Genomic DNA, 11,276 nt, shown 5'->3' with positions numbered 1-11,276 from the left:
AGGAAGATTGGAAGAGTTCACACCATGTGAGATAGGACAGAGTTTGGAAGAGCTGGAGAACCCGGAAGTTGGCCGCAAGATTGTGTCTTCTGTATATGACAGGGAAACTGTACCCATGAAATCTCAGAATTATGACTAATTAAGACCAAACAATGATATCAGTTGACAAGCCAAAGTGGGTGGGGAGTATCTCAGAAGGTCTCACCTCTAGATGAACAGCTACAGGCAACTAATGAGCTAAGAGAGAAAAAATTAGTCTTCCCCGGGGATAAGCCACTAATTGGTTATCCAATACCAAGTGATCAGCTCTGAAAGCATACATAGAAGCAAATGCAAAATGGACTCAGCAGGTTGCATTTGTATTTTTATATGTGTGTGTGTGTGTATACACACATACATATATATTACAAATATGCGATGTATACATATATACTATATGTAGATACATATATTGTATAAATATACAATATATACATATATACTATATAGAGATATTTAATGTATATTATATATTTATATACATATGTGTATAATATATATACATCTATATGCATGTATATATATATATATATATATATATATATAATAGTAATTAAAAGGAGGCCGTGAATTTGAGGGGGAATGGAGCATGGAAGGGATTGGAGAGAGGAGAGGAGGGGAAACTATGTAAATACAGTACACATCTATAAAATTTTAAAAAACAAATGTAATAAAAAGAAATGAAAAGCATCATTTTCATATTTAAAGCAACATACTCATAGACAAGGATTTCAAATACTTATCCCATAAGCACTCTTTGTCATGGTTGGCGACTCATCTCATTGGCAGGCGAAGCACAGAGCACCGAGAAGCCAATAGTAAGGTCAGACAGAATTGCTAAGAAGGTATCACGTGTGGACACTGTGTGTGTGTGTGTGTGTGTGTGTGTGTGTGTGTGTGTGTGTGCCAGCAAATACATAATCCAACATCTCTGTTGCCAAAGAGCATACAATTTCATTGGAGGCGCAGGGGTGGGGAGATGGTTGATAAAATGAAAAAGTAAAAAATCACAAATGATAACTACAGACGTTTTTAAAGCTAACCTACTTACTCTCTCTGGCTGGTTAGAAAGTGAGTGTTCCTTTGAAAATTCACAGCCAGGCACTGGTGCGCACGCCTTTAATCCCAGCACTTGAGAGGCAGAGGCAGGTGGATTTCTGAGTTCGAGGCCAACCTGGTCTACAGAGTGAGTTCCAGGACAGCCAGGGCTACACAGAGAAACCCTGTCTCTAAAAAACAACACAAACAAAAAAAAAAGAAAAGAAAAGAAAGAGAGAAAGAAAATTCACACTTAAACTGAGATCCAAAAAAAGAGAAGGGAGCCAGCTGTCTGAGGCACTGAGAGAGGAAAAAGGGATGTAGAGGAAGCGTGGGGGTGGGTAACTAGAGCGTGGAGGAGTGGGGTTCAAAACCCCTGGGGTAGAAAAGAACTTGTCACCTTCTAGAAACTAGTAAAGAGGAATCATGGCTGGGGAACCAAGCTGGAGAGAAAAGGACACATGCACGACGTGGCAAAGACAGGCATGATTCGCTGCTGATGCCACACTCAGTGTGGAGATCCCGAGAACGAACGCAGGGAATGCTGCCGGGGTTTGCGGAGCCAGCTGATAGCGTGGGCAGTTGCTTTACCCTGACTGGGTCCCCTCATGCTGTGGTGACCCCCACACACAAACACACATACACCATAAAATTGTTTCATTCCTTCTTCATAACTTTAATTTTGCTACTGTTATGAATTGTAAATATCTGAGATGCAGGATACCTGATACGTGACCCCCGTGTAAGGATCGCGACCCACGAGTTGAGAAGAGTTTGTTTAGATGCTCTCTCTCTCAGGGTTCTAACAGCAAAATAATGTGGGGGGGGCGGGGGCCGGGGAGACTCCAAAATATAAGCAGCTAAACGGCAACGCCTGTCAAAGTGACTGACACGTGGTAGATCTCTTAAGTGGCTCTCGGCTGATGGTGTCCCAGCTCTACTCAAATAGAGACTGTATCTTCAGGTCCATTCTTTTAAAAGAGAGACTTACTGTACAAGGGGCTCTGGGATCAAGGGCTGCAAGCATGGAGCCAGCGGGTTAAAGACTGGTTCGGAGAACTCCGGCATGCTGACTTAGACCAGCCTGAGCTCGGAGACCTGCATATCGGACACACTCGCACTGAACTACGCAGAAAGGAGTTCTTCTGACGTAGAGTAGCTGACGAACCTCACAAAGTATCTTTCCATGTTCCAACCACAGAGGGGGAAAAAACGCTTTTCAAAAAACTGAGCCACAGAGTGTAAGGTAGTGTGTCCATGTGTGTCCATGTGTGTGTGTCTTAGTTCCCAGTATAACTTCTACTCACTAAAAGGAGACCTTATAATTTAGCATGTGAAAAAAAAACTCTTAACCCAGCACCCCGGGGCTGCGCAGCACAACTTTTAACAAAGATGCTACATCATTAACCAAGCAATAAATTTGTTGGCAAAAGATTCTAACACAGAGCAAGGAGATGTATTCATCAAGATTAAAGGCAATTGCTCATAAATTATCTCTCCCTGCTTAAAGCAAGACACTGCTATGCATTAACATATTCCCCACTGCAACACAAGCGTTCGGCACTGAAGAGGTACTTGATTATCTAGGAAACCCACTCTCTTGGAGTCTGGAGAGATGTAAAAATTTTTAATAGCTTCTTCCTGTCCTGGCCGCCATCGGAGAGCAGCAGCTATGGCCCTGCGTTACCCTATGGCCGTGGGTCTCAACAAGGGCCACAAAGTGACGAAGAATGTCAGCAAGAATGTCAGCAAGCCGAGACACAGGCGGCGCGCGGGCGCCTCACCAAGCACACCAAGTTCGTGCGGGACATGATCCGAGAGGTCTGCGGCTTCGCGCCCTACGAGCGCCGCGCCACGGAGTTGCTCAAAGTGTCCAAGGACAAGCGCGCACTCAAGTTCATCAAGAAGAGGGTGGGCACGCACATCCGCGCCAAGAGAAAGTGGGAGGAGCTGAGCAACGTGTTGGCAGCCATGAGGAAGGCGGCGGCCAAGAAGGATTGATGAACCCTCCCCCAATAAAAGATCATGGCTCCTAAAAAAAAAAAAAAAAAAAAAAAATTTAATAGATGTTCTGTGTCTATGAAGCAGTGAAGAAAGACAGCAATGGGGGTCACACAGGCCTGCCATCCCACACTCAAGAAGCTGAGACAGGAGGATCGCACATTTAAGCCAGCCTCAGGTGTATGGCAACTCTCGGGATGGCCAGGCCACGTACTGCAAGACTTTGTGTCAAAAAAAGAAGAAAAGAAAAGACAAGGAAAACAAATGAGCAAAAAGACAAGAATTTTGCAGACCTACTGTGTGCCAAACTCTTTCTACTGTTTACTTTTTTTTTCCAATAACCCTAACTTGAGGTTACTCTTATTATTGAAGGCACAGGATAGAGATGTCACTATTAATTAAAAACAATACATAGTCAGTCCCACACCTGTTTCCTGCCTTAACAGTGGAAGCCACTGCAAGAAAACAAAATGGGGAGGTTGAATGGTGGGCGGTGCTTTACACTTTCATAAGCTAATTGCCATTGACAATACAAATCACTCACCAATTGCCTTTGGGAAGCAGAGACAAGATGGTCCCATTTACTCTGATGTCAGATTTTTAAATGCAATTACAAACAATAAATACAGAGAATGCATCTTCCTAATTACCAGTAAGTCCTCAAATTTTAATTAAAGCAAATGAGGAAATGTTAAAAACTCGTGGAATTTTCTTCCTCTGTCTCAACTTCGATAAGTGGCAATGAGGCAAAATTATCTATCGTAGGACACCAGTGAAGCAACAGAGGCTGAGAGTATTCAAGCTCTGGAAGAATCCTTCAACAGCACCCAGGAGGGAGGGCCGAGGAGCTGGGCTGGTGAGCTGGCTCAGCAGGTAAGAGCCCTTGTCACCAAGCCTGCGTCGGAGTTCAAGCCACGGAGGAAGGAAAGAACTCAATGGACTTAGACAACAGTTATCAGTGGCTGCTGATATCATAAAAGTGAAAACCATACTCTGCACCTTGGTGAAAATATGAAACTAAATTTAACACTGTGTGAAGTGCTCCAACTGAAGAAATCAAGCCTGCTTCTGTATAAATCGTATAAATCTGTATATCTCTTCGGGCGGTGGCGAGGTGCACCTTTGATCCTAGCACTTGGGAGGCAGAGACAGGTTCTGAGTTCGAGGCCAGCTGGGTCTATAGAGAGTGTTTCAGGATGACAGGGCTACACAAAGCAACTGTGTCTCAAAACAAAAATTAAAAGACAATAAATCTCCATATCTAATTATGAAAAACAAAAATATTAAATGACGACATAGAGAAGGAAGCCTGGTCTCAGATTAGCAAAATGAGCTGCAAGTCAATAAAGATGATAACATAGGATCCTCTTGGCTTTAATTTATCACGATGATGAAGAAAGGGATATTAAAAAGAAGAAGAGGAAGCATACGTCAGAATAGACAGCAGACTGGTACATTTAAATTAAGCCTCATTGGTAATCACTTTAAACTTAGGTAGCCTGGGGTCATGAGCTGGCTCAGGAGGTAAGAGCGCTTACCATGTAAACATGAGATCTGGGTTCAAGCCCCAGGACCCACATGAAAAAAAAAAAGTGGTTCTTGAAATTCATGTTTGACCTCAACACAGCACGAGTCCCCTTCCTCTTCCATTTCAGATGTGAACGGCTTAACCACAGCAGTGGAGAGGTCGTGGAGAGGTCGTGGGGGCAACATCTTAGAAAGCACAGCTTAAACAGATGCTGCCTACAGGAACCCCACTTTAAATCAACAAGGACCCAAATAGATGAAAACTCATTGTGAGTTTCTTAAAAGCCGGAGTGAATCTATTAGTATCAAAAGTAGGCTGCAGAGAGGAAAAAAAACATTAAAATAACAAAGGCACATTTTATAATGACAAAGGGTCAGCTGCCAAGGGGACATGACACTCATTTGTATATGTCCCTAACAACGTTATTTCTAAATTCACTGAACGGAAACCTGCTGCACTGTGACAGACATGGAGGAATCGCCACATGAGATGCACCCATACTTGATACAATGGGGGGGGGGGAGAAATAAAGATGTGGAAATTTTTCTAAAGTTACAACTAGAGCTAATGGAAATTTCTAGAATTTACTTAACCCAACAGCAAAAGCCACCGCCCCATTTTTTTTCCTTTGTCCTACATCTCTCAATAAGATCAGCAAAGACAAGAAACACTGTAAAGCTAGCTAGGCAGGCCTCTGTCACTGTCCTTTGAGTCCTGTTCATTCTCCCTCCAAACATCACGTGCCCGCCATGGCTCTTGCCTCAGCACATGAGTCTGTCTCTGCAAAACTCCATGTGATTCTGTCTCAACTGACATCACTTTGCCAACCGCCTGATTCCGCAGAAGCGGCAAGACAAAGCAGGAACCTTACAAGAAGTGTTTTGGTGTGTTTTTCTCTACGGAGTCCTGAGTAATGGAACTCAACAGTGTAATGTAAGGCAATCCAGTATGTGTGTGTGTGATGTGTGTGTGTGTGTGTGTGTGTGTGTGTGTGTGTGTGTGTGTGTCGCTAGCAATGGATCCTTCATCACGCATCCTTTCACGGGCTTGCTTCAGCAAAACATCCTTTCAACTGTGTCTGCTTCAGGAAAACACTCCTTCACGTGTTTGTCCCAGCAAAACACCATCCGACACAACTGACTTCCCAAAGAAACCAGAAGTTTTCACTTTGCTTTGTAATAATGTATTTGCCAGCCTAACTCCTTTCCTGTGTGCACTGTACACATATAATCCTCTCCGGACAATGCATCCAGCAACCACAAGACTATACTCGGATGCCTGCCTGCAACAGAGTACCAGTCTGAACAGTTTTTATTCAAATATATTCCCTGTTTGTTCATATAGGAAGGATAGAAGGACTGACCAAGTCTGAACTGGCTTTGGAGGACCACAGAATAAGGCACAACTGTCCTAACCCTAACCCCTAACCCCTAACCCCTAACCCCTAACCCCTAACCCTAACCCTAACCCTAACCTTCATAAAGATGAAAATATGTTTGCTGTTGACATGGTTTCAAGTGTGACACGTGCATGTTAAGGAACTGGTCTGTATGGGAAATTTCTGTTACCTACATGAAGTGTTGCGAGCAGGGCAGGTTGGGCAGCAGTGTGGTCTCAGCCTTAGATCCTATTTGCTGATGGAAACATCACCCTACATACAGTCCTAAAATCCTAGACAGAAGTGTGGGCCATTTCCTCTCGCTTCTTGGTCATGGAAAGATTCTGCCAGTTTCAACGAACGTCGAGATCTGTGGAAACAGAACCCACCGGACTCAGACAGAGCAGAATGGTGCATGCTGGGAATCCCAGCACCCAGGATGTGAAAGCAACAGGATGCATTCACATGACCCCTTCGCTGTATGGCACGCTTGAGGACAGCCTGTACTGAAGGAAATCCTGGTCAGGGGAGAGGGGTTTCTTGGCATCTTTTCTCTTCTGTCCTGAATTTTTCACATCTACTCTGAACACCAGAACTTCCTAAGACTACTGCCTATGTACTTTAACTCTCTTCCTTATGTGACAAATGTCTATGAAGTTAAGTCGCTGTCTGCTTCTTTCCCCATAGCCCTCTGAACGCACGCGCATGCACATACCCCCCCCCCCACACACACACCCCTACCCTCAAAGGACAAAGTCTACATTTTCCTCATGTGTCCTACAATGAACCCAGTGGTAGAGCCAACAAGGACAAATGCAGAAAGTATAATCTGTTTCTATATATTTGCTGTTTATATACGATATATAAACATATATATTGTGTACAGTATACAGCATATACTGTTTTTTTACATATACATAAGTATCTGTTCTTATTAAAGAAACATTTAAATTAATGTCACTCCCTATGTTTTATAAATTCTGTCTGATACTCTCTGTGCCGAATAAAAATAAGAATTTCTTGTAGAGAAAATGCTCAATAAAATTTATGTTTAACTGATACAAAGTTTTCTGCCAAATAATGTAAGCTTATGATCAGAGGAAAATTAAACATGTAGCCAGGGTCTACTTTCCCACCTCAATGCCTGAGGAGGTAATATAAATATCAGTCCGATGCTGTGAGTTTCTGCTTCCCAGAGAGATTGCTTTACACCAGAGCACTGCAGGAACAAATTTACGGAAGCGGGCTTGAGATGGAAGATTGATGGGTTGCTGTGCAAGCGAGTGGCCACAAGAGGGCGCAAGGCGCTTTAATAAACTGCACCTATTCAGCACACCACTGCCCCACCTCGTGGGTGGAGTTAGGCTAGCTCCGAAACGGACAGACAAAATGCATTTAGACTAACAAGTAAAATCAGGTGGCTAATAGCGTCCGAATAGAAACTGAAGATTCTAGCGAGAGCACATTTTCCAAATCCCCATTTTAAACAGCCTGCATTCCAGCGCAGCGGTCTTTCTGGCAACTCCACAGGGCTCACCTCTTCCTCTCGATATGAAATCCTTCCTTCTCTTTGGATTTCTGGGTGGCATAAATCTCTCTTGTTGGGAATGGCAATCCCATAGTAAACTGGTGATCAGTGAAACATACAATGGTTAACTTATGCATAAGAAATCTTTATAAGGTGACTTATAGAATAAATATGGAATAAGCTGAATATAAGTGACGAGTTTTCCATCATTTCAGACAAGGGAGCCAACCTAAAGCCCTCTCTCCTCTATGTAGAGGCATTATTAGTTTGTAGTTTTTCTTATTACTTATTCACCTTGACAAAAAAAAAAAGAATTTGTGTAGGGAAGAGAGACTGCAACTCAAGTCTCTGCCAAAGATAAAACGTAAACACAAGCCAAAGAGAAATAACCTCGTGACTTTGCTGACATTTCTTAACTATCCGAACACCCACTCTGAAACGCTTGGGCACTAAGCCTTGAAATTCTTATCGTGAGCATTTTAGACCATAAGAATAGACATCCTAAGCCGGGTGTTGGTGGCGAAAATCTTTATCTCGGCACTCAGTAGACAGAGGCCAGTGGATCTCAGTTCGAGGCCAGCCTGGTCTACAGATCAAGTTCAAGGATAGCTAGGGCTACACAGAGAAACCCTGTCTAAGAAAAACAAAAAGACATCCTAAACTCTAACAGATAAAAGCCCAGCGTCACTGTCAGTGTGTCGGTCACGAGCACGTGATGAGGGCGGATCCGAGGCTGCCGCTATGATATCATCACCCACGTGCACCTTTACTCCAGCGGAAGGGTAAAGGCTGATCAGCATTGTTGGGGCACAGATCCTCTCCCACGACCACGTCCTTATCCCTGTGGAAGTTTTAATTAAAACTTCGACACTCATGTTCTGGATTCCTTATTGTTCAGTGTGACAATAACCAGATACAGGCATCAGATCGTTTCGGTATGACATAAGACATGCCCTTCTTTTTGTTTTATGGTAACTATAATTAAAATGTTAGATACATGCACTGGCTGGTTTTGTGTGTCAACTTGACACAAGGTAGAGTCCTTAAAGAGGAGGGACCCTCGGTTGAGAAAATATCTCCAAAAGCTCCAGTAAGCTCTCTGTAAGGCATTTTCTTAATTTGTGACCAATAGGGAAAGGCCCAGCCCATTGTGGGTGGTGCCATCCCTGAGCTGGTGGTCCTGGGTTCTATAAGAAAGCAGGCCGAGCAAGCCATGGGGAACAGCCAATAAGCAGCACCCCTCTGTGGCCTCTGCATCAGCTCCTGCCTCCGGGTTCCTTCCTTGCTTGAACTCCTGTCCTGACTTCCTCCAGTGCTGGACTATGATCTGGAAGTGTAAGCTGAATAAACTCTTTCCTCCCCGACTTGCTTTTGGGCCATGGTGTTCCGTCACAGCAATAGAAACCCTGACTAAGATAAGACACAAGTAAGAAAAAGGCGATCCTAAGCTGAGTGTGGTCACACAGTAAGTAACCCCAGCAGTGACGCTCACCCTCCTCCTCCTCCTCCTCCTCCTCCTCCTCCTCCTTCTTCTCCCCCCCATCTCCATCCCAGTTGTGGCTGTCCTGGAACTCACTGTACAGACAGGCCTCCTCGGCCTCCCAGGGGCTGGAATTAAAGGTGCACCACCACACCAGGCTATGCTGGCCATATCTTATTGCCATAGCACAATCTTTAAAATCATGCAATCTGCTGTGACAATGTACCCAAAGTTCTTTTTTTTAAAGATTTATTTATTTATTATATATGAATACACTGTAGCTGTCTTCAGACACACCAGAAGAGGGCATCAGATATCATTGCAGATGGTTGTGAGCCACTATGTGGTTGCTGGGAATTGAACTCAGGACCTCTGGAAGTCAGTGCTCTTAACCACTGAGCCATCTCTCCAGCCCATACCCAAAGTTCTAATGGCTTTTTTTCCCTTTTTAAACAGAAACCTGACCTTGCCAGTAGATTTGACCTTTTACCCATCACAGAAGGTGTAATCAGTGGGATTATTATTATTATTAGGCAAACTCTAAAGAAAAAAGCCACGTGATCATCTTCTGTATGAACTGTCAGCCATTTTGATGACATTCTACTACAGAGGTGACTTTAAGGGCTGAGACAGTAGACTGTCCTCTCATGGAACCCAGGAGACCAGCTTTGGGAACAGTAGGAACAGCAGGACCTAAGAACCAGGAAGAGGGAGATACGGGTGAGCCACATGCTGAGATAAGGCCTGTCTGTGCCACGGGGTCTCTTGCCGTTACCAGCAATCACAATAGTTTGTCACCAAAAATCCTTATTCAAGGGACACAGAGTCCACTGCTATTGGCATGCTGTCAAGGTGGCAAGGCCCCAAAGCAGCAGTTCGAGTTAAGTTTCAAGCTCTGCCGTGTAGTGTGCGCAGGGGGTAATAATCCCCATGCAATCTAATCTTTTTTTTTTATTGTGGGATTACCGCATTACAAATGTATAACTGTTTATAAAGAAATCTAAAAAGCTATTTCTGGTAAACTAGAACCCCATTTCCATTGTTACTTTTCGATGTGTTTGATGCTCTTCAGTCTGTGGTTTACCTTTTTTTCCAGACAGTCATTAAGTAACAATGTTGCAGTGACATTAGAAACAAACGCCTAATTCATGGCTCCCCTTACGCAATTTCTTGTACTTTATACGTTGAGGAACTGCAGGCTCCAAAAGCAACTCTGTCCTTCACAGAAGATGCCTTTGCTCGATTCCAGGTATACATTCACCAGGAACTTGACTTGGTGGAAGACTTTCAAAGTCTTACACAGAAACTGAGCCCAGTATGTAAGTATCCACCATGAAGAGGCCAACTTTCAAGTTAAAAATCCATTTAAAAATAGCATATGGGAAGCTTCATCCACACAGCGTAGAGCTTGCCGTCCAAGGAGAGGCTATCACTGGAGAAGTGCCTCTTCAAGTCACTATGGGTTATGTGCTAAAGAATGCAGCATGATAGAAAAGGGCTAGGATACCCTGGGATATCTCAGGTGCAGGTGTGTTTAGTCATTATTTATCCAATTATACATTCACAGAATTGAGCAAAGACATCTTCCATGAAGGAAGGACAGAGCTGCTCTTGGAGTCTACAATTTCTCTACAAATAAAGAACATAACAAGAAAGTCGGATTGATGAGTTCTGATTATGAAGCAAGCTTTAAAAAAAGACAGAATGACCAGACTTGCTGTCTCTTTATAAACCATAGACCATCCCTGTCTGCATCACATCAGAGTGGAAGGACCACAGAACAGATACTTGAACACCATCTTTGTGCCAGAACATTCTAGAATGTTCTGTGTTCTCCATTGTTGTTGCTGCTGCTATTGTTGCTGTTTTTCAAGTCAAGCTTTCACTGTGTATGTAGCCTTGACTATCCTAGAACTCACTCTGTAGACCAGGCTAGCCTCGAACTCACAGAGATCCTCCTGCCTCTGCCTCCCAAATGCTGGTCTTTCTCTCTCTTTTTTCCCTCACACATTCCACACCCTCTTTTCTGTTCTGTCTTTTCCCATTAAACTGAAAGTTCGTGGTGCACATGAGACCAGTGTATGCTTATCTCTAGTTCTGAAAAGAAACTCCCATTTAACCAGTCTATGGAAGGGGCAGCCCTGGGAACTGGGAGGTAGGCGTGGCTGGCTCCCATACCGGTCATCTGTCCCACTCTTCCTCTCTGAGTCTTCAATCTACACCAGCATCAAGTCCTCCTCTAGTTCAGACATTGGAGCTCACCTGACATTCTTATGATTTCACC

At 43.7% G+C, this 11,276-nt stretch overlaps 1 pseudogene; it reads left to right on the top strand.

Annotated features, from left to right (window-relative positions):
* The first annotated feature begins 2,749 nt into the window (after positions 1-2,749).
* Positions 2,750-3,078, top strand: LOC114613759 (annotated as a pseudogene).
* Positions 3,079-11,276: the final 8,198 nt, after the last annotated feature.

The sequence above is a fragment of the Grammomys surdaster genome, unplaced genomic scaffold (assembly GCF_004785775.1).
Source record: "Grammomys surdaster isolate TR1022 unplaced genomic scaffold, NIH_TR_1.0 126271, whole genome shotgun sequence".
Classification (NCBI taxonomy): Eukaryota; Metazoa; Chordata; class Mammalia; order Rodentia; family Muridae; genus Grammomys; species Grammomys surdaster.
The sequence above is the reverse complement of the archived record's forward strand: the minus strand, read 5'-3'. Positions and strand labels throughout refer to the sequence as shown.